Source organism: Arachis hypogaea, chromosome 16 (assembly GCF_003086295.3).
Source record: "Arachis hypogaea cultivar Tifrunner chromosome 16, arahy.Tifrunner.gnm2.J5K5, whole genome shotgun sequence".
In the NCBI taxonomy this organism is placed as follows: domain Eukaryota; kingdom Viridiplantae; phylum Streptophyta; class Magnoliopsida; order Fabales; family Fabaceae; genus Arachis; species Arachis hypogaea.
The window spans coordinates 69,038,448-69,065,039 of record NC_092051.1 but is presented as its reverse complement, the minus strand read 5'-3'; positions in this window follow the sequence as shown (position 1 = coordinate 69,065,039).

Here is a 26,592-nt window from a genome sequence, read left to right as displayed (position 1 = left end):
AATTATCTAAACAGAGTCAATGAGTAACTAATTAAAAATAAGGGAATAAGGAAACAAACTAAAGTGATGTCTTCAACGGAGGTAATGACTCTCAGCATCCAAAAATCCAAGCAAAAGCATAAACTATCAATGTAATGCAATTCTAAAAACTCAGATCTAAAACTGACGTAATCCTAATGTGATGAATCTGAATGTGTGTGAATGCGTGTTGAGTCTTAGCATGTTCCCTAGGTTTAGTCTGTGTTTCTGGACTGAAAACTGGGTCAAAATGTGGCCCGAAATTGCCCCCACTGTATTTTGTTATTTTTGCAGATCGCGCAGGTCGCGCGTACACGTCGTCCGCGCGTTCGCGTCATTCAGCAATATTCCTTGTCACGGTCGCGTGGTTCACGCGTTCGCGTCATTCGTGCATACTCCAATCCACACGTTTGCGTCAAGCACGCGTTCACGTCGCTACAAATTCTCCATTTCGTGCGTTCACGTGGGCCATGCGCTCACGTCATTGCTCGCTGGTCATCTCCTTAGTTTCTTGTTTTCCTTCCATTTTTGGAAGCCTCCTCTCCAATTTCCAAGTCATTCATGCCCTATGAAGCCTGAAACACTTAACACATGGATCATGGCATCGAATGGGATAAAGGAGAATTAAAATACATAATTAAAAGTCTCTAGGAAGCGAGTTTTCAACCATGGAGTGATTTTGTGAAGGAATTATAAATACATACTAATTATATGAATAAGTGGGTAAAAATTTGATAAAACCACACAATTAAACACAAAATAAATCATAAAATAATGGTTTATCAATCTTCCTAACTAGTGATGCTTCCTTGTAGAAAGGTTTCAAGCCATTGAGCAGCTTTGTCCCTTAATGAGAATGGAAACAGCAGCAATTTATATGTCTCTGGATGCACACCGTTGGATTTGACAGTATCACAAATCCTCATAAAAGTGGATAAATGTTGGTTTGGGTCTTCAAGTGGCCCTCCTCCATACGAACAATTATTTTGTACCAATGTGATGAGCTGGGGCTTCAATTCAAAGTTATTTGCATTGACATTTGGGGTAAGAATGCTACTCCCACAATGCCTTGGATTAGCAAATGTGTATGAAGCCAATACTCTCCTTTGTGGTGGTTGACCATTGTTGTTGTTGGCCACTCCTGCTAGTGGATTTGTTGGATTTGTTGAGTGTTCCTCCATCTCTTGGAATTCTTCCTCTGAATCCTCTTCTCCAACAATGTCTTTCCCTCTTTCTTCTCTTCTTAACCTTCGAAGAGTTCTTTCGTCAGTTTCACAGAAGGTAGGGATCCCTCTCCTTGCTTCTGTCATAAAACCACAACAACAAGAAACACAAGAGCACTCTGTAGCTTGAGTGCAGTGAGAGTTAGTAGAGACAAAGTCTCAAATAGTTATTATGCTAGTTAAAAATAAAGAAAGTAAACAAAAATAAAGAAAAAGTGCTTAATCTAGACCACCACCTTACTTAATCATTGTCAATCTAATCAATCCCCGGCAACGGCACCAAAAACTTGATGTGTGGAAAATGATCCAACACAAAACTCACCAGCAAGTGTACCGGGTCGCATCAAGTAGTAATAACTCACAAGAGTGAGGTCGATCCCACATGGATTGAAGGACTGAGCAATTTTAGTTAGGTGGTTAATTTAGTCAAGCAAACAAGTGTTGATTTGAGTGGTTTGTATCCAACAGAAGCTAAATTGCATGAAATTTAAAGGGAGAGGGATGATTGACAGTAAATTAAAGAGCAAAAGAAGTAAAAAAGCTGAATCTTAAAGTGCAAGTAATGTAAATTGCATAAACTTAAATTGCAAGAAATGTAAATAGCTGAAGCTTAGAGTGCAAGAAATGTAAATGGCTTGAATCATAAAAGAATTTGGGGGCTGGGATTTCAGAAATTAAGCAAGAGAAAGTAAATGGCATTCAACAAAAAAGTAAAGGATGAAATAAGATGCAACAGATCTAAACATAAAAGAAGAGTTACTTGAGGAACCAAACAGAAAGTAAAATGCAGCTCAATTGCAATAGCTAAAGGAAAGTTAAAGATCTCAGGGGTTGAATGAGACTAGATAACAAGTCTAGATCTCAATTCCTTCCTTGATCTAACAAAGAATAATTGCAGAGAAGTAAAAGGCAGATTGCAGAAGAAGTAGAGATGAAAACAGTAAAGAGAACTTGGATCCAAATCACAATTCCTTAGAATTTTGCAGAAAGTAATCAAAAGAGATCTCAGATCAAGAATGAAATAGAATTCTTTCAATTCTCAATCCAAGATTCAAAAGTAAAATGAAGAGAATGGGGACAAGAACAAAGAAGAAGAGAATTCAATTCTCTCCTTAATTCCCAAACCTCCAAAGCTTGAAAATAAAATTGAAAATTCGAAAGTAAGCAAAAGGTAATCAGTCAAAAGGTCCTTTCTAACTCAAACTAACTCCAATTTATACACTTCTTATTTTTGGATTTTAGAATTTGGAGTGGGCATTTTAATTTGGTGAAGAATTGAATTAAATTGGAATTTTGGTTGAATTTTAGGCTATGGGTCACACTCCCAGGATCAAGCTCGGTTGGTGTCAAGAGCGCAGCCCCCTTGCCTTAGTCCCTTGTGATGTTGGCGTGACAAGCTCCTTGGATGGCATCAGGGTAGTGCTCGGCTCTCCCCAAGAGCGCAGCATCCCTTGTTGCCTTGGCCTTGCTTCCTTGGTTGCATGCCAATGCTCCCTGGCTGTGTCAAATTGCGCTCAACTCTCCTTGAGAGCGCAGCATCCATGCTTCAAGGGTGAGGCTCCATGTTCAAATCCTTGGGGAAGCCTTGCTGGCCCTTTTCCTTTGTGCAACAAAGCAACGCCTCCTTCCTTGCTTCTGTGATGTGCATGGTTCGAATCCCAGGGAATGCACTTCATCCAATTTTTGCTTGTTTTCCTTGCAAGGAGCGCTTCTCCTTGCTCCTTAGACCATGGGTTCGAACCTTGTGGCTTTCACTAGCAAACTTTTTTCTTGAATTTATTTTTGGAAGGTCCCCGATAAAGCTCTTGGAGTGAACTGAGCATTGAGCAATTTTGCCTTGCTTCCTTGTTATTGTGTAGCGCTTGGTTCACAAGGAGAGCGTAGCTTTCCCTTTGCTTGGCCTTGGTCCCTTGAGTAGCGCTCTTATAGAGAATGTCACGCTTTCCCTCTTACGCCACGCTTTCTCTTCCTTTAGCTACGCTTCCTAGGCCACGCTTCCTTGTTTTCTTCTTTTTTTCACCTACAAGAAATCAAAATAACCAATCAAAGTATCACCTAATTCACAAGGTTTAAAATTCATTTAAAAACCAATTAATTCTAGCTTAAACCTCATGATTTAGTGTCAATTAAAGGGTGGTTGATTGTTTCAACAAAACCATGCAATTCCACTCCAAACCACTTGCTTATAATGCAAGAAAGTGCATAAAACCTAATGAAACAAGTGAAAAATTCTTGAAAACCTAGCACAGGATGACTTGTCATCAGTATCATGTCATCTTCACATAGGGAGAATGTCAAACAAGACTAGTTAATCATGTCACAATGATAAACAAGAATTTATCTCATTACGTCATCTCCGAAGATGGAAGAAGGTATCATATTATCTTCACACTCAAAGAAAGTCTAACAAGACTAGCTAATCTCAATCCAAAAGTCCTATCAACTCACTAAGTGAATTAGCAAGAGATTAGAGTTAATGGAAACATTACTAGCTAACAACTCTAGATCACCAACATGAGTTGGGTTTTCATGACTCAAGATTACCTAATTACTCTTTCCAAGCCAAGAATGCTCAAAATCTAATCTAAAGCCCAACCAAGTATTTTGTCAAACACTTGGTGGGTATAAATAAAAAGCATGGTGAATATGAAAGAATTATAAATCTACCAACTACCAATTGCAAGAAAAGTGAGATCACAACTCAAATCAACAATAAAAGAACATCAAACAATAAATTGCATTAAAAGGGATCCAAATCCAACAAGAGCATCCATGAACATAAAAGAGAGCAAAGAGGGAAATTAACACTACAAACTATGAGAATAAAAGAGTAGAAGCAAGAATTCATAAAGGAAATAAGACGAAAACATGAGATTGAACCTAGATCTAGAAGAAATTAACCTAACCTAACCTAATTCTAGAGAGAAGAGGGAGTTTCTCTCTCTAGAAACTACTCTACATGATGATAACACTTCAAACAATTGCTCCCTTTTTACCCAAGATTGAATTCTGCATGAAATAGCATTAGAAATGAGTTAGATTGGGCCCAAAATGCTCTACAAATTGCTGGCCATGAGTTGCTTTTAGTAAATCACGTGCACCAATCGGCACACATGCGTACAGTGCGCTTGCGCATCCCTAGACGTCAGGCAACTATGGCAAATTTTATATCATTTTGAAGCCCAGATGTTAGCTTTCCAACGCAACTATAACCGCTTCATTTGGACCTCTGTAGCTCAAGTTATGGCCGATTGAGTGCAAAGAGGTCAGACTTGACAGCTTTGCAATTCCTTCATTTCTTCATGAGTTCTCCCACTTTGCATGCTTCTCTCCTCACTTCTTCATTCCAATACTTGCCTTATGAACCTGAAATCACTCAACAAACATATCAAAGCATCAAATGGAACTAAGGTGAGTTAAAATCACCAATTTAAGGGCCTAAAAAGCATGTTTTCACACTTAAGCACAATTCAAGGGAGAATTACAAAACCATGCTATTTCATTGAATAAATGTGGGAAAAGGTAATAAAATCCCCCAAATTAAGTACAAGATAAACCACAAAATTGGGGTTTATCAAATCTCCCCACACTTAAACTAAGCATGTCCTCATGCTAAAGTCAAGAAAGAAGCAAAGGGTCTCACATTTATTTAATGCAAACTAACTAAATGCAACTATCTATCTAAATGCAATCTACCTACATGAATGTATCTACTTGGTCAAAACAATCAATTTCCAAGAATACATATACAAGTACAAGGGCTAAAGCCATAGCAGTCAAATCAAACCCACAATTGAATTGAATTATTAAAAAGATTTTACAAACTTGCAAGAAAAGAGATGATCATGGGTGGAAACATGTAATTGAGCAATCGAACCCTCACCGGATGTGTATCCGCTCTAGTTACTCAAGTGTATGGGGTTGATTCACTCAATTCTCCCCTAATCATGTTTTCCAAGATTTGTTTTTCATCTAACAATCAACAATTATTTCATGCATGCATACAAATATCATGAGGACTTCCTATAGGTTGTAATGGGGTTAGGGTCAAGGTAGGATGCATATGGTCGAGTTTGAAATTTGGATCTTTGATTAACTTAAACTTCCCACCTAACCTATGACAACCTATACAATTCTAAACAAACTTAACTACCCATTCTTCACTTTTTCACACACTCATGCATTCTCTTTCGATCACCACACATATGCATTGATTATTATTGAACTTCACTTTGGGCATTTTTGTCCCCTTTTTATTGCTTTTCTTTTTCTTTCTTTTCTCATTTTTTTTCTTATATATATATATTTTTTCTTTTTCTCATTTTTTTTCTTTCTTTTCAAACTAAAATGTATACAAGAACATCAATGCATATGGTTTACACATGATTAATACATGAGTATGTTCCCAATTCCCAAGATTCTCAACACAAATACAAAAACACACTTTTATCTCTATCCAATATTTCCAACTTTCCCAAAATCAAATGAAGAACACTCTCACTAGCCTAAGCTAATCAAAGATTCAAATTAAGGATATTTATTATTTTTCACTTAGGCTTGTAATGTGCTGACATTAAGAAAAATGGGTTAAGCATAGGCTCAAAATTGGCTAACAATGGAAGATAAAAGGTAGGCTATTTGGGTAAGTGAGCTATTTGAAACAATGGCCTCAATAATATAAATGCATGTATACACAAAGTAATGGACATAAAGAATCAAACAAATCAAAGATTACAATCATAGGAAGAGAATAATGCACACAAGAATAAAAATAAGTGGTTATATGATGTAACCACACAATTAGGCTCAAAACTCTCATGCTTATGTTCTTTGCTCAAAACATGATCCACAAAGTGTATAATTCAAGCAAGTTCTAAAAAAATTTTTTTTTCAATCAATTGGGGTGCCCTATAGATAAAAATTCTCGAAAAATATCATGATTTTGACTAAGCTTAATATATACATATGCAAAATGAGAAAATGCAACTAAAAATCCTAAAAGACCTAAAAATGAAATGCAAAAGTCTTGGGATTAGAAACTTGTCACCCAAAAATGCCGAGCGGTCGGACGACCTCCCCACACTTAAAAGTTTGCACCGTCCTCGGTGCACTAAATGAGCAAGGGGGTGCGGCGACTCTCCGAGTTGCCACCTTCATCTGGTAGGTCAACCGGTTGCTGCGTGTTCTTCCTCCCGCTTCTATTTTTGCTTATGGTGCATCAATCATGAAAAATAATATAAACACCGTAAGATGAGAAAATACAAAAGCAAGGAAGCGTGAATTGTTGGGATGAGGTAAGAACCACTAGAATGGAGTGAGTGAATTATTGTGACATTGATGAAAAATAAGTGTGTGGGTTCTAAAATTGCGTGCAGTTTAGAACGCACACACTAGTACAAAAAGTTATGTCACAATTATACTAAAGAAAGCATACACTTCGCTCATTCTAGTGTGCTTGAGATACTTTAAAAGACTTGTAGGTTAAGTCAACCACACAAGTAGTGAAGAGACATGAAAGCATTCAAGCAATTAATCAAGCAATTGTGAAATTGGATAATGCATGGACATTGATTGATGTGTAGGTAGACTTAGTGAACAAAATGGTATATGAAACTCACACAATAATCAATGACACATATTGAAGTTGTTGCAACACCTAAGTGACATAGAGGTGAAACACATGGATGCTATGGAACTTAGGAAAAAGAAGATAGAAGTGGAAATCAATCACATAGCAAGCATGGCCCACAAAGCTTTACAAAGCTCAAAAATATGTCACTAGGTAAGCTTTGATCTGATTTCACAATTCTACAATCTCAATGCATGAAATAAGTGATGTGAATAAGGGTAAACCATAAACAAGCATCACCTAAAAAAATACAATGATAATATACAATTACCTAACAATAGATGATGAATGCATGGTGGCCAAAACATGCAATTCAAAAGAGTTAAGAAGCTTAAAGGCAATGTAACATTCACTTGGTGCTCACAAATGTTAAACATGAAAACTCAAAACCAAGTGACAAAATATAACCTCAACAATTAAATCCAACAATAAAAATTAAAAATAATGATGTTAAAATAACATCTCATCAATAATAAGCAGCAAGAAACAGTAAACAATATTAATAATCCAACACTTATAAAGAAAAATAGAAAACAAAATGAAAATGTACTAATTAAACAATTAACTAACTAACTAAAAGAAGTGGTTATGGATGGTGTTTGGTAGTGTTGGATGATGATTGAAGGGTGGAAAGAGAAGAGAGGAAGGAAAGCAATGGAAAGAAGAGAAGAAAAGAAGGTAGGTGAAACAGCGCAATCCACGCGTGCGCGTCATGTGCGCGTAAGCATGGATTGATGAAATGAAAGCGACGCGTACGTGCAGCTAACGCGTACGCGTGCATGGCAAAGCAGAGAGTCGACACGGACGCGCAAGGTACGCGTGCGCGTGTCTTGGGCACAAAGTTGGCACACTTCAGGCACAACTCTCGAGTGAATGTATGGAGGGGACGAACTTCCAATCCACGCGTACGCGTGAGTGACGCGTGCGCATGGATGGTCGAAATTTCTTGGGGCACGCGTACGCGTGAGTGACGCGTACGCGTGGGTTGATGCCCTGTTTTTCAAAATTTTTTCTATGTTTTTGCACCAAACCAAGCATTCCAAACCTCCAAACAACTACCAAAACACCACAAAACCTTATTTAACACACTAAACTAACAAACAAACTTAACAAATCAATCAAAACATAAAATTAAACCTATTTTACCAATATGTACAAAAGAGAAAAATGAAAGGATATTACCATGGTAGGGTGTCTCCCACCTAGCACTTTTGTTTATTGTCCTTAAGTTGGACTTATGGGGAGCTCCTCATCAAGGTGGCTTGTGCTTGAATCCATCCTTGAACATCCACCAATGCTTGGACTTCCATTATGCTCCATCATTCAGAGTTAATAACTCCAAGCTTTGATGGAGTTCTTCACAAACCATGGGCTCCCAAAGTTGATTTTCCTTGTGTGATTCGGGATCCCACACTTTGTTTTCACACCCGTCCTTGAGTTGATCATGGTGATTTCCTTGCCCTCATGGAAGCACCAAACTATCCTCCTAGACCCATCCAATTGAGCACTAGTCCAACCTTTGCTCCTTGGAGCTTCAACCATAATGAGCCTAGACTTACAACGCCAACCACTAAACATCCTCCTCTTTCGCTTAATTCCACAAAGCGCTCTAAGTTGGACATCCATCTCAAGCAAACCATATTCAAGTGGGATAATAAAGCTAAGAGTTAGAAGTTTTACCCACTCAAATGAAGGATTAGATGACAACCTAGGTGGAAGAGTTCCCAACGGTCTTGACAAAACATGCTGCACTCCCGTCCATCCTTTTTGGAAAGCTTCCACCACTTGGCAAGATACTTCATGCTCTACCTCTTGCCAAGCTTTCTCAAGTTCACATTCTTCTTCACCAATATCCTCTAGCTCTTCCCCATCACTCAAATCATACATAGGAGGTTGAGTGAAATCTACCTCATCATCAATTCCGAGCATAGTGGGGAAGGATTCTTCAAGCTCAAAAGGATCATATGTTGGTATGGAATCATCATAAATAGGAGGGCCTATTACTTGGGATACTTCTTCCAATTCTTCAATCACATTGTGCCTTGGAGGTTGTGCACTCTCCTCCTCAACATCAACTTCGAACTCCATGGAAGAAGGCTCTTCAATTTGTGCTTCCTTTATGTACTCAACATATCCTAAGGCTCCAACCACTACTTCCTCTTGTTCAATAATCTCTACCTCCTCCTCTTGTTGCATTTCTTGTTTTAACTCCTCTTCTTCACCTTGGAGCTTCAAGTTCACTCCCTCACTAAGCTCCTTGGTTGCTTCTCCACATTCAACAATGGGAGTGCCTTGATCGCATAGGCTTAGGTGGGATGAGATTATGTTGCCAATGGCTTCTACCATGATAGCCATTTTTGCTCTTAACTCCTCAAACTTCTTTTCATCCTCCTCATGTCGCCTTAAGATATGAGATTCAAGATCTCTCAATTCTAGCATGCGGGCTTCATCGGGAGGTGATGGTGAAAGAGAGGGTTCATTGTTTGAGGGAAGGTTGTTGTAATTGGAAGGTGGTTCATATTGGTGAAATTCTTGAGGTGGTGTGTGTGGACTTTATGGTTCTTGGGAGTATTGGTGTTGGAATAATGGTGGTGGTTCTAGATATGGTTCATATGGTGGTTGGCATGGTGTGTATGGGTTGGGATCATGTGGAGGTGAATAGTGGTATGAGGCTTGTGAGTATGGTGGAGGGCTATATTGAGGAGGGGGTTCATATGTATGTGGTGGTTGTGGTTGACAATCACAATGAGGGTCATCACATATATTAGATTGGTATGCATTAGGATAAAGAGTATACCCATAAGAATCAGAAGAGTAGTCACGTTGGGGTGGCGCTTGGACGGCTCGGGTGGCAATAAATGCCCTTTGGTCATTGCGCATCTCTGTGAGGATAGTAGTCATGTCCCCAATCACTCTTGCCAAACTTTGATCTCCAATTCCTTGATGCATGTTATCATTGTAAATTCCATCTCCTACAATATAGTTTGAACCACACTCATAGCCAAAGGAGTGAGAATTCATGGTGACAAGAGAAAATAAAAACAAAAGGCTAACAAGAAATAAAGAAAACTAAGTCCTACAACTAGCAAAAACCAACAAACAAACCAAAAATCAAGCTATTCACAATATATACAATAGCCAATAACATAGCACCATTGCAACTCCCCGACAACGGCACCATTAATTTGATAGCAAGAATTATTGTCGGTCTAGAATTTCTCTTGTAGAAATGAGAACTTCGTTGTAAGCATAGCTCCAAACCAACAAACAAATTTCACATCAAATTAAACTTTGGTTGTCACAAGTACAAACCCCAATAAGAATTAACCGAAGTATTTAAACCCCGGGTCGTCTCACAAGGAATTGCAATGAAGTGTATGCTTATTGGAAATGAAGGGGGCAAGGGGGTTTGATTGATAAAGGGCAAGAAATTAAATGTGCAAGAAAGGTAAATCAAGCAAGCAATTAAAGAAAGCAATTAATAAGGTGAGACATTCATGGCAAGGGTTGAGAACATATGCTTTCTATCCTAGTCATGCAATGATCAATTCATCTTATTTAGTCAACTCCAAAAAATGGAAGAAGGTATCATGTCATCTTCACATAGGGAGAATGTCAAACAAGACTAGTTAATCATGTCACAATGATAAACAATAATTTATCTCATTACGTCATCCCCAAAGATGGAAGAAGGTATCATATTATCTTCACACTCGAAGAAATCCTAACAAGACTAGCTAATCTCAATCCAAAAGTCCTAATCAACTCACTAAGTGAATTATCAAGAGATTAGAGTTAATGGAAACAATACTAGCTAACAACTCTAGATCACCAACAGGAGTTGGGTTTTCATTACTCAAGATTGCCTAATTACTCTTTCCAAGCCAAGAATGCTCAAAATCTACTCTAAAGCCCAACCAAGCATTTTGTCAAACACTTGGTGGGTATAAATGAAAAGCATGGTGAATATGCAAGAATTATAAATCAACCAACTACCAATTTCAAGGAAAGTGAGATCACAACTCAAATCAACAATAAAAGAACATCAAACATTAAATTGCATTAAAAGGGATCCAAATCCAACAAAAGCATCCATGAATATAAAAGAGAGCAAAGAGGGAAATTACACTACAAACCATGAGAATAAAAGAGTAGAAGCAAGAATTCATAAAGGAAATAAGATGAAAACATGATATTGAACCTAGATCTAGAAGAGATTAACCTAGCCTAACTTAATTCTAGAGAGAAGAGGGAGTTTCTCTTTCTAGAAACTACTCTACATGATGCTAACACTTCAAACAATTGCTCCCCCTTTGTCCAAGCTTGAATTCTGCATGAAATAGCATTAGAAATGAGTTGGATTGGGCCCAAAATGCTCTACAAATCGCTGGCCACGAGTTGCTTTTAGTAAATCACATGCACCAATCGGCGTGCACATGTACAGTGTGCGTGCGTGTCCCTAGATGTCAGGCAACTATGTAAAATTTTATATCATTTTGAAGCCGTAGATGTTAGCTTTCCAACGCAACTAGAACCGCCTCATTTGGACCTCTGTAGCTCAAGTTATGTTTGATTGAGTGTGAAGAGGTCAGGCTTGACAGCTTTGTGGTTCCTTCATTTCTTCATGAGTTCTCCCACTTTGCATGCTTATCTTCTCACTTCTTCCATCCAATACTTGCCTTATGAACCTGAAATCACTCAAAAAACATATCAAGGTATCGAATGGAACTAAGGTGAGTTAAAATCACCAATTTAAGGGCCTAAAAAGCATGTTTTCACACTTAAGCACAATTCAAGGGAGAATTACGAAACCATGCTATTTCATTGAATAAATGTGGGAAAAGTTGATAAAATCCCCCAAATTAAGTACAAGATAAACCACAAAATTGGGGTTTATCAATCGACCCTTACTCACGTAAGGTATTACTTGGACAACCTAGTGCACTTGCTGGTTAGTTGTGCGGAGTTGTGAAAAGTGTGATCACAATTCCGTGCACCACTTGCCATCCTTTGTTTTAACGCTGCTTGTCTTATCTGTGCTTGTTCTCAGACTTCTGGAAGCAATTCAAGTTCTTCTTTTTGGGCTTGAACGTTTCCGACTTCATCATAAAATCTCACCCTTGTACTTTGCTCATTGATCTCTACTGGGATTATGACTTCTATTCCATATGCAAGTCGGAAAGGTATCTCTCCAGTTGTGGAGTGAGGTGTTATTCTATAAGCCCATAATACTTGAGGGAGCTCTTCAACCCAAGCTCCCTTCGCATCCTGCAACCTCTTTTTCAATACTGCCAATATGACTTTATTGACATCTTCGGCCTGCCCGTTGGCTTGAAGATGCTCTACTGATGTGAATCGATGCTTGATCTTCATACTGGCTACTAAATTTTTGAATGTAGCATCGGTGAATTGTGTACCATTATTTTTGGTAATGGAGTGAAGGACTCCAAATCGGGTAATGATACTCTTGTACAGGAACCTCCGACTTCTTTGAGCTGTGATAGTGACCAGTGGCTCTACCTCTATCCAATTGGTGAAGTAATCTACTCCCACAATTAGGTATTTGACCTGCCCGGGAGCTTGGTGAAAGGGTCCGAGTAGGTCCAATCCCCACTTCGTGAAAGGCCAGGGAGAGGTTACACTATTGAGCTCTTCGAGTGGAGCAATATGGAAGTTCGCATGCATCTGACAGGGTTGGCATTTTTTAATAAAGTCGGTTTCGTCCTTTTGTAAGGTCGGCCAGAAGAACCCAGCTCGGATCACCTTCCTGGCTAAAGACCTTGCTTCGAGGTGATTCTCGCAAATGCCATTGTGCACATCTTCCAAGACTTCCTCTATCTTAGAATTCGGAATGCACTTTAACAATGGTGTAGATATCCCTCTTTTATAAAGGACGTTTTGTATCAAAGTGTAGTTCTGTGCCTCTTTCAGAAGTTTATTGGCTTCTTTCTGCTCCTCGGGGAGGATGTCGAATTTTAGGTATTCGACTATAGGGGTCATCCATCCAAGGTTTAAGCTCGAAACAGGTAGGAAGTCCAATTTGTTATCCGTATTCGTAACTGAGGGTTCCTGGAGAGTCTCTTGTATCAAAATTCTATTATTTCCTAGAGGCTTAGCACTTGCTAACTTGGAAAGGGCATCGGCTCTGCTGTTGAGTTCCCTAGTTATATGCCCGACCTTGGTCTCAAGAAAGTGTCTAAGATACTAGAGTGTTTTTTCAAAGTACCTTTTCATATTAGGATCCTTTTCCTAGTACTCTCCATTGATCTCAGAAATGACTACTTGCTATACTTCCTTCAAATGCCTCTTTCGAGATGACTTGGTCAGTCTTTCTTCAGCAAATCCTCCTACTATCATGTGGTTAGAGCGAACATCGGAGGGGATTCTTCTTTGGTGTTGGTTGCCAGAAGGGCCTTCACCATGTGGTTCTTGCGTACTTGGAGGAGGTATTACTAGTGCTTGATCATTGTTGACCAAGTCTTGGTATTCTTGATTGGACTCAGATGCTGTACGTCCATCTTCATACTGATCGTCTGCCATGTAGTGCTAGATCCCAAGTCCTCGACAACGGTGCCAATATTTTGAGGGTTACCTAAAATTGGGCTGCCCTTGGGCTCGTAAGTGAGGCCCAAATCCTCAATGGGGTGAGTTCCGACTTGTCCCACGTCCTGTGTGCATCGTCCGAGTTGTTTATGTGAAGGTGGGGGTGGTACCTTGCAAAATACTTCGATGCCTAAGTCAGCAACGGTTTTAGCAGGTTTTAGTGTATTGGAACTTAAAGATACCTGAGGGTGTCAGGGTATTTATGGGTGATGAGCCAATAACCACCACTGAAGTAGTTTCACTTCTTAAGGTGGATAACCATCCCTTTATCTTAGAGTTGTTGAGATCTCTCTTCTAGAAGTGGGTGAGAGATTCAAGGAAGTAGTTACTTTTGTGGGTAGGCATGAGCTGCCCATTTTCGTCGAATTCGACCTCTATAGGATGTCGGGTGAGTGTTAGAGGCCATCCTTGTAGTTGGGACTTTCAACCTTATTGGGCTTGGCCTATGTTTTTGGGCCAGGGTATGAACATAAAGTTTACAAACTTTAGGTGTGATTGGAATACAATAAAATGTAATTTTTAATTTTAAACAGAATTTCAATTTTCACATATGACTAAAGGTCTGATTTACAATTTCATTCTTACTAAAGATGAAAATGTCAAAATTATGTCTAATAAACAAATAAGAAAAGATAAATAAAGAAATTACAAGGATAAAATAATCAAAAAGACAAAATTTATTTCATTCATACCATTAATTGTAACAACCCCGTTTTTCGAGTACGCGAGATCTTTTCTGAAGGCACGGATTTCTCTAGAAGATTAGTAAAGGGAACACCTCTGCTGTATCATCAAGCATCTCAATCCTTATTGTCATTATGTCATCTTTAAGCTATAACCTCTTTTGGGATAAGCTCGACAACGCAATCACGAAGAACCTAGTTTTTGAACCGTATCGGTTAGAAATTTTGATTCTAGTTTCCGTAAACAGTCTCAGTTTGACAAACTGGACTCAATTCATGAGAGAAGAAAGATAATATTATAATATTATCATTATATTAGTATTAAAATCTGCTTGAATGATATTATAAGGTTACTTGGTCTGTTTTAGTTAAAAACAGGAAATCGATTTAACCGGGTTCACAGTTTATTGGTGCAGCATAGCACCAGCACTCTCTGGTGAATTTAGCAATGCTAATGCCTCATCATGTATCTTCTATTCTCATGTTAATCATGTTAATAGTGACATTTATACTAGTAGCTCAGATATTAATCTCTAGAAGTGTTGTTAAGTGTATGTTCTAATACATCTAGTTTTAGTAATTATACACCTGAGATATTTTTCAACCACCTCCCAAACTAGCCAATCATCATCAAGCACGACTTTTCTCACCCCCAAGACCTACAAGGATGTCTCATTTCTTCATTTTGGCCGAAAATTACAAGAGAGAAAAGAGAGAAACTTTCATGACATTTAAATCTTCAAAGCTTGATTTCTTCTGAACTAAAACTCAAATCAAAACTCTTATTACACCAAAATGATTCTCTCTTCTTCCTCTACATAACCATGTATCTTATCAAGGTTGTAAATAAGGTTATATGGCTGTCCCTTCCCCCCTTTGAATTCGGTTATCAAGGAAGCATGCTTAAAACATGTGTTTTCTTGATGTTCTTCCTTAGATCTCTTGCTTAGCTTGGCTTATGGGCCGGTATTCAATTTTCAGAAAGTTTAAGGTGAGGATATCCTTCCTATGCTTCTTTTGAAGTTTTGGTTAGTTGACAATTTTGAGTTTTAAAGTTGTTCTTGATTGGATTTAGGAGGAAAAAGTGCTTTAAGAATACTTCAAAGAGTAACCGAATTTAGGGCAGCAAATCAAGGTAGGGTTTAGTAAAATTAATCTTGATTAATTGTGTTTGAGTTGTGTGATTATTGTATGCTTTGGTTATGCTTGAAATTGATTGTTTATATGAGTGATTCTTGTTGAAATTTTGGTGAAAATTTGATAAAATTTGATGAAATTCAAGCTATGAACTTGTGTTCTTGGGCAGCTGGGAAAAATGAACCCTAACCCTTAAATTGGGGTTGAATTGGTGTTGTAATCAAGGGGAAAATATGGGGCTTTAGTGGCTGGAATTTTATTTTGAATTATGATAAAAATTGGTTGCTGAAAAGATTGAAAAACGGGTGAAAACAAATAAAGAATCTGAAAAATTTATGAAGAACACTGAGTGTGATGAAGAACATTGAAGAACACCTTTTAGATCTTAAAAAGGGTAATTTTGTAATTATTTTGGTGTTTGAGGGGTTATTTTGTAATTTCTAAAAGTTAGGGTGGTTAAAGTAGAAATATTAAAAGTTACGGGTGGTAAAAAATGAATTTTAAAGTTAAAAGTAAAAGGTAAGTTAATTTTCAAAAATTTAATAATAAAATAATAAATAATAATAAAATATTAAATAATATTATTGACGTGAAGGCAGAAGTCGGCTAAATAAGAAATCAATATAGAAAATGCATTTAAAGTATAGTTCTTAACCAGCTAAGATCCGCCTTGTCAATTTAGAAAAGTTGTCACGAAATTTAGAAATAAAAATACTGGGGGTATAAATCTCAGGTCGTCTCCCAACGAGTTGCAGGAAAGGGTACTAACTTATTAATCAGGAATTTTTGGAAGAGTTTAAGTTTGGATAATGAGCAATAATTATAAATGAAAGTAATAAAACTAAGAATTATTATTAATGTAAAAAGGCCTTGACTAGGGGAATGATTAATTGGAAGTTCTATCCTTGTTGGGATCTCTTAAGTGTAGTAACAAAAAGGTTGTTGTTTTCACTTAGTTAACCCTTACTAAATAAAGGAAAGTCAAGTGATTGAGCTAATCCTTATTCGCAAATCCTAGTCCTCTCCCTTGAGAAGGTCTAGCGTTAGTAAATACAAAACTAGCCAACAATTTTCGATTTAACCAGCACTTAAGCCTTCCAACTCAAGTGTCTCCTCTTAATCAACCCCCACGTCAAGTTTGGGAATCTACTCCATTGACATTAATGTAATACTCAGAAAAATATAAGAAGACATAATAAATTAATTAAAATAAAATAGAGATTGAAAATTAATTAAAAGTAAAAGTAATCCTCTTCACTAACAATTCATGAAAATAATCCAATTACTACCTTAAGCAAGAATTAAGAATATGTTATAAATAAATAAAAGAGTAAGTAAAGAAATAAACTAGAATAATGTCTTCGGCGGAGGTAATGAGTCTTCAGTATCCAAAAGCATGAAACAATGAATGTAAAGTGAACCTAGAGGGAAAGTAATCCTCTCTAAATTCAGATCTAAAAACCTAAAAACTATCCTAATGTATCTAAAACTGTACGTCTATTCTGTCTAAGATGTGTGTTGAGTCTCTGTATGTTTCCTGGATTTGTTCTGTGTTTCTGGGCCGAAAACTGGGTTAAAACACGGCCCGAAATTGCCCCCAGCGTTTTCTGTTAATTCTGCAGATTGCGCAGGTCCACGCGTTGGCGTCATTCAGCGATTTTTCTTGTCACGCGTACCCGTCGTCCACGCATTCGCGTCATTCGTGCAGACTCCAATCCACGCGTTCGCATCAGGCATGTGCTCGCGTCACTGCGATTTTCTCCATTCCACGCGTTTGCGTCAGCCATGCGCGCGCGTCAGTGTTCGCTGGTCATCTCCTTAGTTTCTTGTGTTCCTTCCATTTTCGCAAGCTTCCTCTCCATTTTCTAAGTCATTCCTGGCCTATGAAGCCTGAAACACATAACACACGGATCACGGCATCGAATGGTATAAAGGAGAATTAAAATATACTAATTAAAGATCTCTAGGAAGCAAGTTTTCAATCATACAACAATATCAGGAAAGAGTTATAAAATCATGCAATTAGTATGAATAAGTGGGTGAAGACTTGATGAAACCATTCAATTAAACACAAGATAAACCATAAATTAGTGGTTTATCAATTATTTAATTAAAAATAATATTTTATTAAAAATAATAAAATAATGCAAAAAAGGCAGTTTTTCGTAAAAGCTTTAGAAAGACAACTTTAAGTGCAGAATCTCATAATTACCTTCATAAAACACTTAGGGAGTGGTAATAACATAAACTAACAAATTCTGTAAAGGAAAGATAAAAAGTTGAAGAAACGATAAAAATCAAGGAAAAAGTCTGTAAAGTTTTAATGATAGAAACTAACAGAGAGTAGATAATGAACTAGGAGCAACATAGTTAGTTCTTGAGTTGTGCCTAGGGTTAGGTATAATATGAAATGTTAAACTATTTCAGTATAGACTTAATGAACCTATATTTGGGACAGGCTAACTATTCATACCGAAATTTACATAAGCTTTAAATACATACGTTAAGCAGAGAAATCAGAGCAGAGTAGAGAGACACAGAGAACAGAGTAATCAGAGCAGAGTAAAGAGACAAAGAGAAAAGAGTAATATAACAAAGAGAATAGAAGAAAAGAGTATAAAAATAAGGAGTTAAGCCTTGTGGCATGATATTCTATTGTATGTTTATCTGCTGTTTTTCCGTTAGACCTAGAGGTCCTGTAGGCCCAAGTTCACCTACAGTAAGTTGTTATTCCTGTAGGCCAAAGTTCACCTACAGTGAATATCAATTGTGTAGCTTAGGGTGTTGCTCCTGTAGGCCAAAGTTCACCTACACAGAGTTGCCATTTCTGTAAGCCGAAGTTCACTTACAAAGGTGCCATTTCTATAGGCCGAAGTTCATCTACAGAAAGTTGTTGTGTTGTGTTTAGACTATTTCTGTAAGCCGAAGTTCATTGATAGGGGACCATTTCTGTAGGCCAAAGTTCACCTACAGAGATGAAGCCATATCTAGGACTAGTGATGAGCGGATAATTTATACGCTTTTTGGCATTGTTTTTACTTAGTTTTTAGTATGATTTAGTTGGTTTTTAGTATATTTTTATTATTTTTTTAATTAAAAATCACATTTCTAGACTTTACTATGAGTTTGTATGTTTTTCTATGATTTCAGGTATTTTCTGGCTGAAATTGAGGGAACTGAGCAAAAATATGATTCAGGCTGAAAAAGGACTGTTGATGCTGTTGGATTCTGACCTTCCTGCACTCAAAGTGGATTTTCTGGAGCTACAGAACTCCAAATGGCGCGCTCTCAATTGCGTTGGAAAGTAGACATCCAGTGCTTTCCAGAAATATATAATAGTTCATACTTTTCTCAAAGATAGACGACGTAAACTGGCGTTCAACGCCAGTTCCATGTTGTAGTTTGGCGTTCAGCGCCAGAAACAAGTTACAAGTTGGAGTTCAACGCCAGAAACAGGTTACAACCTGGTGTTGAACGCCCAAAACAGCCCAGGCACGTGAGAAGCTTAAGTCTCAGCCCCAGCACACACCAAGTGGGTCCCAGAAGTGGATTTCTGCACTATCTATCATAGTTTACTCATTTTCTGTAAACCTAGGTTACTAGTTTAGTATTTAAACAACTTTTAGAGATTTATTTTGCATCTCATGACATTTTAGATCTGAACTTTGTAATCTCTGACGGCATGAGTCTCTAAACTCCATTGTTGGGGGTGAGGAGCTCTGCTGTGTTTCGATGAATTAATGCAACTATTTCTGTTTTCTATTCAAACACGCTTGTTTCTATCTAAGATGTTCATTCGCACTTCAATATGATGGATGTGATGATCCGTGACAGTCATCACCATTCTCAACCTATGAACGCATGCCTAACAACCACCTCCGTTCTACTTTCGATTGAATGAATATATCTTAGATTCCTTAATCAGAATCTTCGTGTTATAAGCTAGAATCCATTGGCAGCATTCTTGAGAATCCGGAAAGTCTAAACCTTGTCTGTGGTATTCCGAGTAGGATTCAGGGATTGAATAACTGTGATGAGCTTCAAACTCGCGAGTGTTGGGCGTAGTGACAGACGCAAAAGGATCAATGGATCCTATTCTGACATGATCGAGAACCGACAGATGATTAGCCGTGCGGTGACAGCGCACCTGGACCTTTTTCACTGAGAGGACGGATGGTAACCATTGACAACGGTGATCCACCAGCACACAGCTTGCCATAGGAGGAACCTTGCGTGCGTGAAGAAGAAGACAGGGAGAAAGCAGAGATTCAGAAGACAAAGCATCTCCAAAACTCCAACATATTCTCCATTACTGCATACCAAGTATTTATTTTATGTTCCCTTGTTCATTTGCAAGTCAACTGATAATTATAATTAACCTCCTAACTGAGATTTACAAGATAACCAGAGATTGCTTCAAACCAACAATCTCCGTGGGATTCGACCCTTACTCACGTAAGGTATTACTTGGACGACTCAGTGCACTTGCTGGTTAGTTGTGCGGAATTACATAGTGTGAAGTAATTTTCGTGCACCAAGTTTTTGGCGCCGTTGCCGGGGATTGTTTGAGTTTGAACAACTAAAAGTTTATTTTGTTGCTTAGATTAGGAATAATTTATTTTTGTTGCTACAGAGTCATTAAATTCCGAGTCCTTTATTTCCTTTTCAAAAATTTTTCAAAAATATTATTTTTCTTTATCAATTTTTAATTTTTTTCGTGAGTTTAGTGTCTTGTTCTAAGTTTGGTGTCAATTGCATATTCTATATTTTTCTTTTAAATTTTTGAAGTTGTGTTCTTCGATCTTCAAGTTGTTCTTGTTTATTTGTCTTGTTTGATTTTTAGTTTTTCTTGTTCTGTGTCTTTTCTTGTTTTTCTTGTGTTTTTCCAAAGCATTAGTCTTCAAAAAGGAATTTATTTTTAGTTAGTGAAAATATACCTCTTCAAAACAAGTGTTACATTTACAGCTCAATTGGCTAGAGCATTGGTTTATGTTCTTGATGATTGGGCACCGGTTCTATTAAAAATCTTTTTCAAAAATAATTTTTCTTGATTTAATCTTGTGCCAAACTTTAAGTTTGGTGTTCTCTTGTTAATCTTTATATAATTTTCGAAAAGTTATTTTGGTCTTCTAAAAATTTGAAGTTTGGTGTTCTTTCTTTTGTTCTTGGTGTTCTTGTGAATCTTCAAAGTGTTCTTGAGTCTTCTTTGTGTCTTGATCTTAAAATTCTTAAGTTTGGTGTTCCTTGGTGTTTTTCCTCCAAAATTTTTGAAAACAAGGAGTATTAGATCTAAAAATTTTAAGTCTTGTGTCTTTTATGTGTTTTTCTCTTTCATCATAAAATTCAAAATTCAAAAAAAAATCTTTTCTAACTATTTTTAAGCCATATTTTCGAATTTTTTTTTATAAAAATTCAGATTTCAATTTCAAAATTTTTCAAATCTTATCCTTTTAAGATTAAAAAAAAAAATTATATCTTTTTCAAAACAAATCTATATCTTTTCCTTCTTAAAATCTTTTCAACTCATAAATATCTTTTTCAAATCTTCACAATATCTTTTTCAAAACAAATTTATCTTTTTCAAATATCTTTTATATTTTTTTAATTACATCTTTTTCCTATCATATTTATCTTTTACAAATCATATATTCTTTCTTATCTTTTCTCATAATTTTCGAATTACTTGGGTTGACTTGGTCAAAATTTTTCAAATCATATCTTTTTCAAAACTTCCTAACCAATTTTTTTTCTTTCTCTCTCTCTATTTTTCGAAAATCTTCACCCATTTTTATTTATTTTATTTTAATTTATTTTATTTTTGAAATAAATAAATAAATAAAAATATTTTTTCTCTATTTTACATCATCTCCTTTTCTCCATCATGGATCTAAGTGGAAATGAACAGTCTAGAAGGACTCTGGGGTCATATGCTAACCCCACCAGTGCTTCATATGGGAGTAGTATCAGTATACCCTCCATTGGAGTCAGTAGCTTTGAGTTGAATCCTCAGCTCATTATCATGGTGCAGCAAAGTTGCCAGTATTCCGGTCTTCCATAGGAAGAACCTACAGAGTTTCTGGCACAGTTTTTACAAATTACTGACACAGTACATGATAAGAAAGTAGATCAGGATGTCTACAGATTATTACTGTTTCTATTTGCTGTAAAAGATCAAGCTAAGAGGTGGTTAAATAACCAACCTAAGGCTAGCATAAGGACATGGAAACAGCTGTCAGAAAAATTCCTGAATCAATACTTTCCTCCAAAATGGATGACACAGCTAAGGCTGGACATCCAAGGCTTTAAACAAGAAGATAATGAATCTCTTTATGATGCCTGGGAGAGATACAGAGAGATGCTAAGAAAATGTCCCTCTGAAATGTTTTCAGAGTGGGTTCAGCTAGACATCTTCTATTATGGGCTTACAGAAAGAGCTCAGATCTCTCTAGATTACTCAGCTGGTGGATCTATCCACATGAGAAAGACAATTGAAGAAGCTCAAGAGCTCATTGATACAGTTGCCAGAAATCAGCATCTGTACCTAAGCAGTGAACCTTCCATGAAAGAAGAGGCTAAAACAGTGACTACTGAACTCAGTCCTGCTGAACAAGCTACTGAATTCAATCAGCAATTGGATTTTCTAACAAAACAGTTAGCCGAATTCAAGGAGAGACTACAAGAGACAAGGATGGCTAATATAAATATGGAAGAACAATTAAAGCAAACAAAGCAGCAGCTATCAAAACAAATAACATAAGAATGCCAAGCAGTTCAATTAAGAAGTGGGAAAACATTAAATACCCCACCTCACGGCAGCAGGAAGCCAAGAAATGAGCAAACTACCCAAATCCCATCTGAGGACAGTAAGAGCCTGGGGAAAATTGATTCTGGCACTAAAACGCCAGAAATTGGGTGGAAGGCTGGCGCTGAACGTCCAAACCATGCTCAGAATTGGCGTTCAATGCCAGAAACAAGCAAGGAACTGGCGTTGAACACCCAAAGGAAGCACAGTTCTGGCGTTCAGACGCCAGGAACAGATGAGGAGTTGGCATCTAACGCCACTCCAGCTTCCAACCCTGGCTTTCAAATGCCAGTGAGGGATCAGACACCTGCAAGTGCTGATAATAAATCCCTCAAGAAGGCTTCTCAACCTACCTCTGTAGGAAATAAACCTACAGCAACTAAGGTTGAGGAATACAAAGCCAAGATGCCTTATCCTCAAAAACTCCGCAAAGAGGAGCAGGATAAGCAATTTGCCCGCTTTGCAGACTATCTCAGGACTCTTGAAATAAAGATTCCGTTTGCAGAGGCACTTGAGCAAATACCCTCTTATGCCAAGTTCATGAAAGATATCGTGAGTCATAAGAAGGATTGGAGAGAAACTGAAAGAGTTCTCCTCACTGAAGAATGCAGTGCAGTCATTCTGAAAAGCTTCCCAGAAAAGCTTAAAGATCCCGGGAGCTTTATGATACCATACATATTAGAGGGTAACTGCACCAAGACAGCTCTATGTGATCTTGGGGCAAGCATCAACCTAATCCCTGCATCCACTATCAGAAAGCTTGGCTTGACTGAAGAGGTCAAACCAACCCGGATCTGTCTTCAACTTGCTGATGGCTCCATTAAATACCCATCAGGTATAATTGAGGACATGATTATCATGGTTGGGCCATTTGCCTTCCCTACTGACTTTGTAGTGCTGGAAATGGAGGAGCACAAGAGTGCAACTCTCATTCTAGGAAGACCATTCCTAGCAACTGGACGAACCCTCATTGACGTCCAAAAAAGGGAGATAACCCTGAGAGTCAATGAGGATGAGTTTAAGTTGAATGTTGTCAAAGCTATGCAACATCCAGACATATCAGACGACTGCCTGGGCATTGATATTATTGACTCCCTGGTGGAAGAGGTCCATATGACTGAGAGTCTCGAATCAGAGCTAGAGGACATTTTTAAAGATGTTCAGCCTGATCTGGAGGAACCAGAGGAAATAAAAGAACCTCTGAAAACTCCTCAGGAAGAGGAGAAACCTCCTAAACCCGAGCTCAAACCACTACCACCATCCCTGAAATATGCATTTATGGGAGAAAGTGACACTTTTCATGTAATCATAAGCTCTGCTTTAGGGCCACAGGAAGAGAAAGCACTAATTTAGGTGCTAAGGACACACAAGACAGCTCTTGGGTGGTCCATAAGTGATCTTAAGGGCATTAGCCCAGCCAGATACATGCACAAGATTCTATTGGAGGATGATGCTAAGCTAGTGGTTCAACGACAGAGGCGGCTAAATCCCGCCATGAAGGAGGTGGTGCAGAAAGAGGTCACTAAGTTACTAGAGGCTGGGATTATCTATCCTATTTCTGATAGCCCCTGGGTGAGCCCTGTCCATGTTGTCCCTAAGAAGGGAGGAATGACAGTGGTTCATAATGAAAAGAATGAACTGGTTCCTACAAGAACAGTTACAGGGTGGCGTATGTGTATTGACTACAGAAGGCTCAATACAGCCACCAAGAAGGATCATTTTCCTTTACCATTCATAGACCAGATGCTAGAGAGACTAGCAGGTCATGAATATTACTGCTTTTTGGATGGCTATTCAGGTTACAACCAAATTGCAGTAGATCCTCAGGACCAAGAGAAAACAGCATTCACATGTCCTTCTGGAGTGTTTGCCTACAGAAGGATGCCTTTTGGTCTGTGTAATGCACCTGCAACCTTTCAGAGGTGCATGCTCTCTATCTTCTCTAATATGGTAGAGAAGTTTCTGGAAGTCTTCATGGATGACTTTTCAGTATTTGAAGACTCATTCAGCTCCTGCCTTAACCATTTAGCACTTGTTCTGAAAAGATGCCAAGAGACCAACCTAGTTTTAAACTGGGAAAAATGTCACTTTATGGTGACTGAAGGGATTGTCCTTGGGCATAAAATTTCAAACAAGGGAATAGAGGTGGATCAAGCTAAAGTTGAAGTAATTGAAAAATTATCACCACCTGCCAATGTTAAGGCAATCAGAAGCTTTCTGGGACATGCAGGATTCTATAGGAGGTTTATAAAGGATTTTTCAAAAATTGCAAAACCTCTGAGCAATCTGCTAGCTGCTGACATGCCATTTGTGTTTGACACAAAGTGTCTGCAGGCGTTTGAGACCCTGAAAGCTAAGCTGGTCACAGCACCAGTTATTTCTGCACCAGACTAGACATTACCCTTCGAACTAATGTGTGATGCCAGTGACCATACCATTGGTGCAGTATTGGGACAGAGGCATAACAAACTTCTGCATGTCATTTATTATGCTAGCAGTGTTTTAAATGATGCCCAGAAAAATTACACAACCACAGAAAAAGAATTACTTGCAGTGGTTTATGCCATTGACAAGTTTAGATCCTACTTAGTAGGATCAAAAGTGATTGTGTACACTGACCATGCTGCTCTTAAATATCTACTCACAAAGCAGGATTCAAAGCCCAGGCTCATAAGATGGGTGTTGCTTCTGTAAGAGTTTGATATAGAAATAAGAGACAGAAAAGGAACAGAGAATCAAGTAGCTGATCACCTGTCCCGGATAGAACCAGTAGCAGGAGCATCCCTCCCTCCTACTGAGATCTCTGAAACCTTTCCGGATGAACAATTGTTTGCTATTCAGGAAGCTCTGTGGTTTGCAGACATTGCAAACTATAAGACACAAGGTTCTCCTTCTGTAACCATGGAGAGGAAGCATGAAAAGCTTCTCTCACTGCAGAGTCAACCAAAGCCCCCACAGTCAAACTCTAAGTTTGGTGTTGGGAGGCCACAACCAAACTCTAAGTTTGGTGTTAAACCCCCACATTCAAACTCTAAGTTTGGTGTTGGGAGGTCCCAACCTTGCTCTAATTATCTGTGAGGCTCCATGAGAGCTCACTGTCAAGCTATTGACATTAAAGAAGCGCTTGTTGGGTGGCAACCCAATGTTATTTAATTATATCTATTTATTTTCCATGGCTATTTTATGTTTTCTTTAGGTTGATGATCATGTGAAGTCACAAAAACAAATGGAAAATCAAAAAAAGAATGAAAAATAGCATGAAAAATAGCACACCCTGGAGGAAGATCATTCTAGCGTTTAAACGCCAGAAACAAGCATCTGTCTGGCGTTTAACGCCAGAAACAAGCACCAAGCTGGCGTTTAACGCCAGAAACAAGCATCAGTCTGGCGTTAAACGCCAGAAACAGGATACATTTGGGCATTTAACGCTAGAAACAGGCAGCAGTCTGGCGTTAAACGCCAGGATTGCACAGTAAGGGCATTTTGTACGCCTAATTGGAGCAGGGATGCTAAATCCTTGACTCCATTGGATCTGTCGACCCCACAGGATCCCCACCTACTTCACCATTCAAATTCAAACCAATTCCCTCCCAAACCCACCCATTCACACACTTCCATCTCCTCCATCTTCTCCACTTCTTTCTTCTTTTGCTCGAGGACGAGCAAACCTTTTAAGTTTGGTGTGGTAAAAGCATTGCTTTTGTTTTGCCATAATTCAGTGGTAAAGCAATTGACTGCAGATCAAAGAGCTATGAGGAAAGAGCAACAAAGGCAAGGAAGAGACATAGAGGAGCTCAAGAGCACCATTGGTTCTTTAAGAAGAGGAAGACGCCACCCTCATTAAGGTGGACCCATTCCTTAATCTCCTTGTTCTTATTTTCCTGTTTTTCGTTTACTATGCTTCATGTTTAATTATGTTTGTGTCTTTACTATATGATCACTAGTATCTAAGTGTCTATGTCTTAAAGATATGAATGTCCTATGAATCCATCATCCTTCTTAAATGAAAATTGTTTTCTGAAAAAGAAAAAGAAGTACATGAATTTCGAATTTTAAAATAGTTTAATTATTTTGATGTGGTGGCAATACTTTTTGTTTTCTGAATGAATGCTTGAACAATGCATATTTCTTTTGAATTTGTTGTTTATGAATGTTAAAATTGTTGGCTCTTGAAAGAATGATGAAAAAGGAGAAATGTTATTTGATAATCTGAAAAATCATAAAAATGATTCTTGAAGCAAGAAAAAGCAGTGAAGAACAAAGCTTGCAGAAAAAAATGCGAAAAAAAAAAGAGAGCAAGAAAAAGAAAAAGCAAGCAGAAAAAGCCAAAAGCTCTTTAAACCAAAAGGCAAGAGCAAAAAGCCAATAGCCCTTAAAACCAAAAGGCAATGGTAATAAAAAGGATCCAAGGCTTTGAGCATCAGTGGATAGGAGGGCCTAAAGGAATAAAATCCTAGCCTTAGCGGCTAAATCAAGCTGTCCCTAACCATGTGCTTG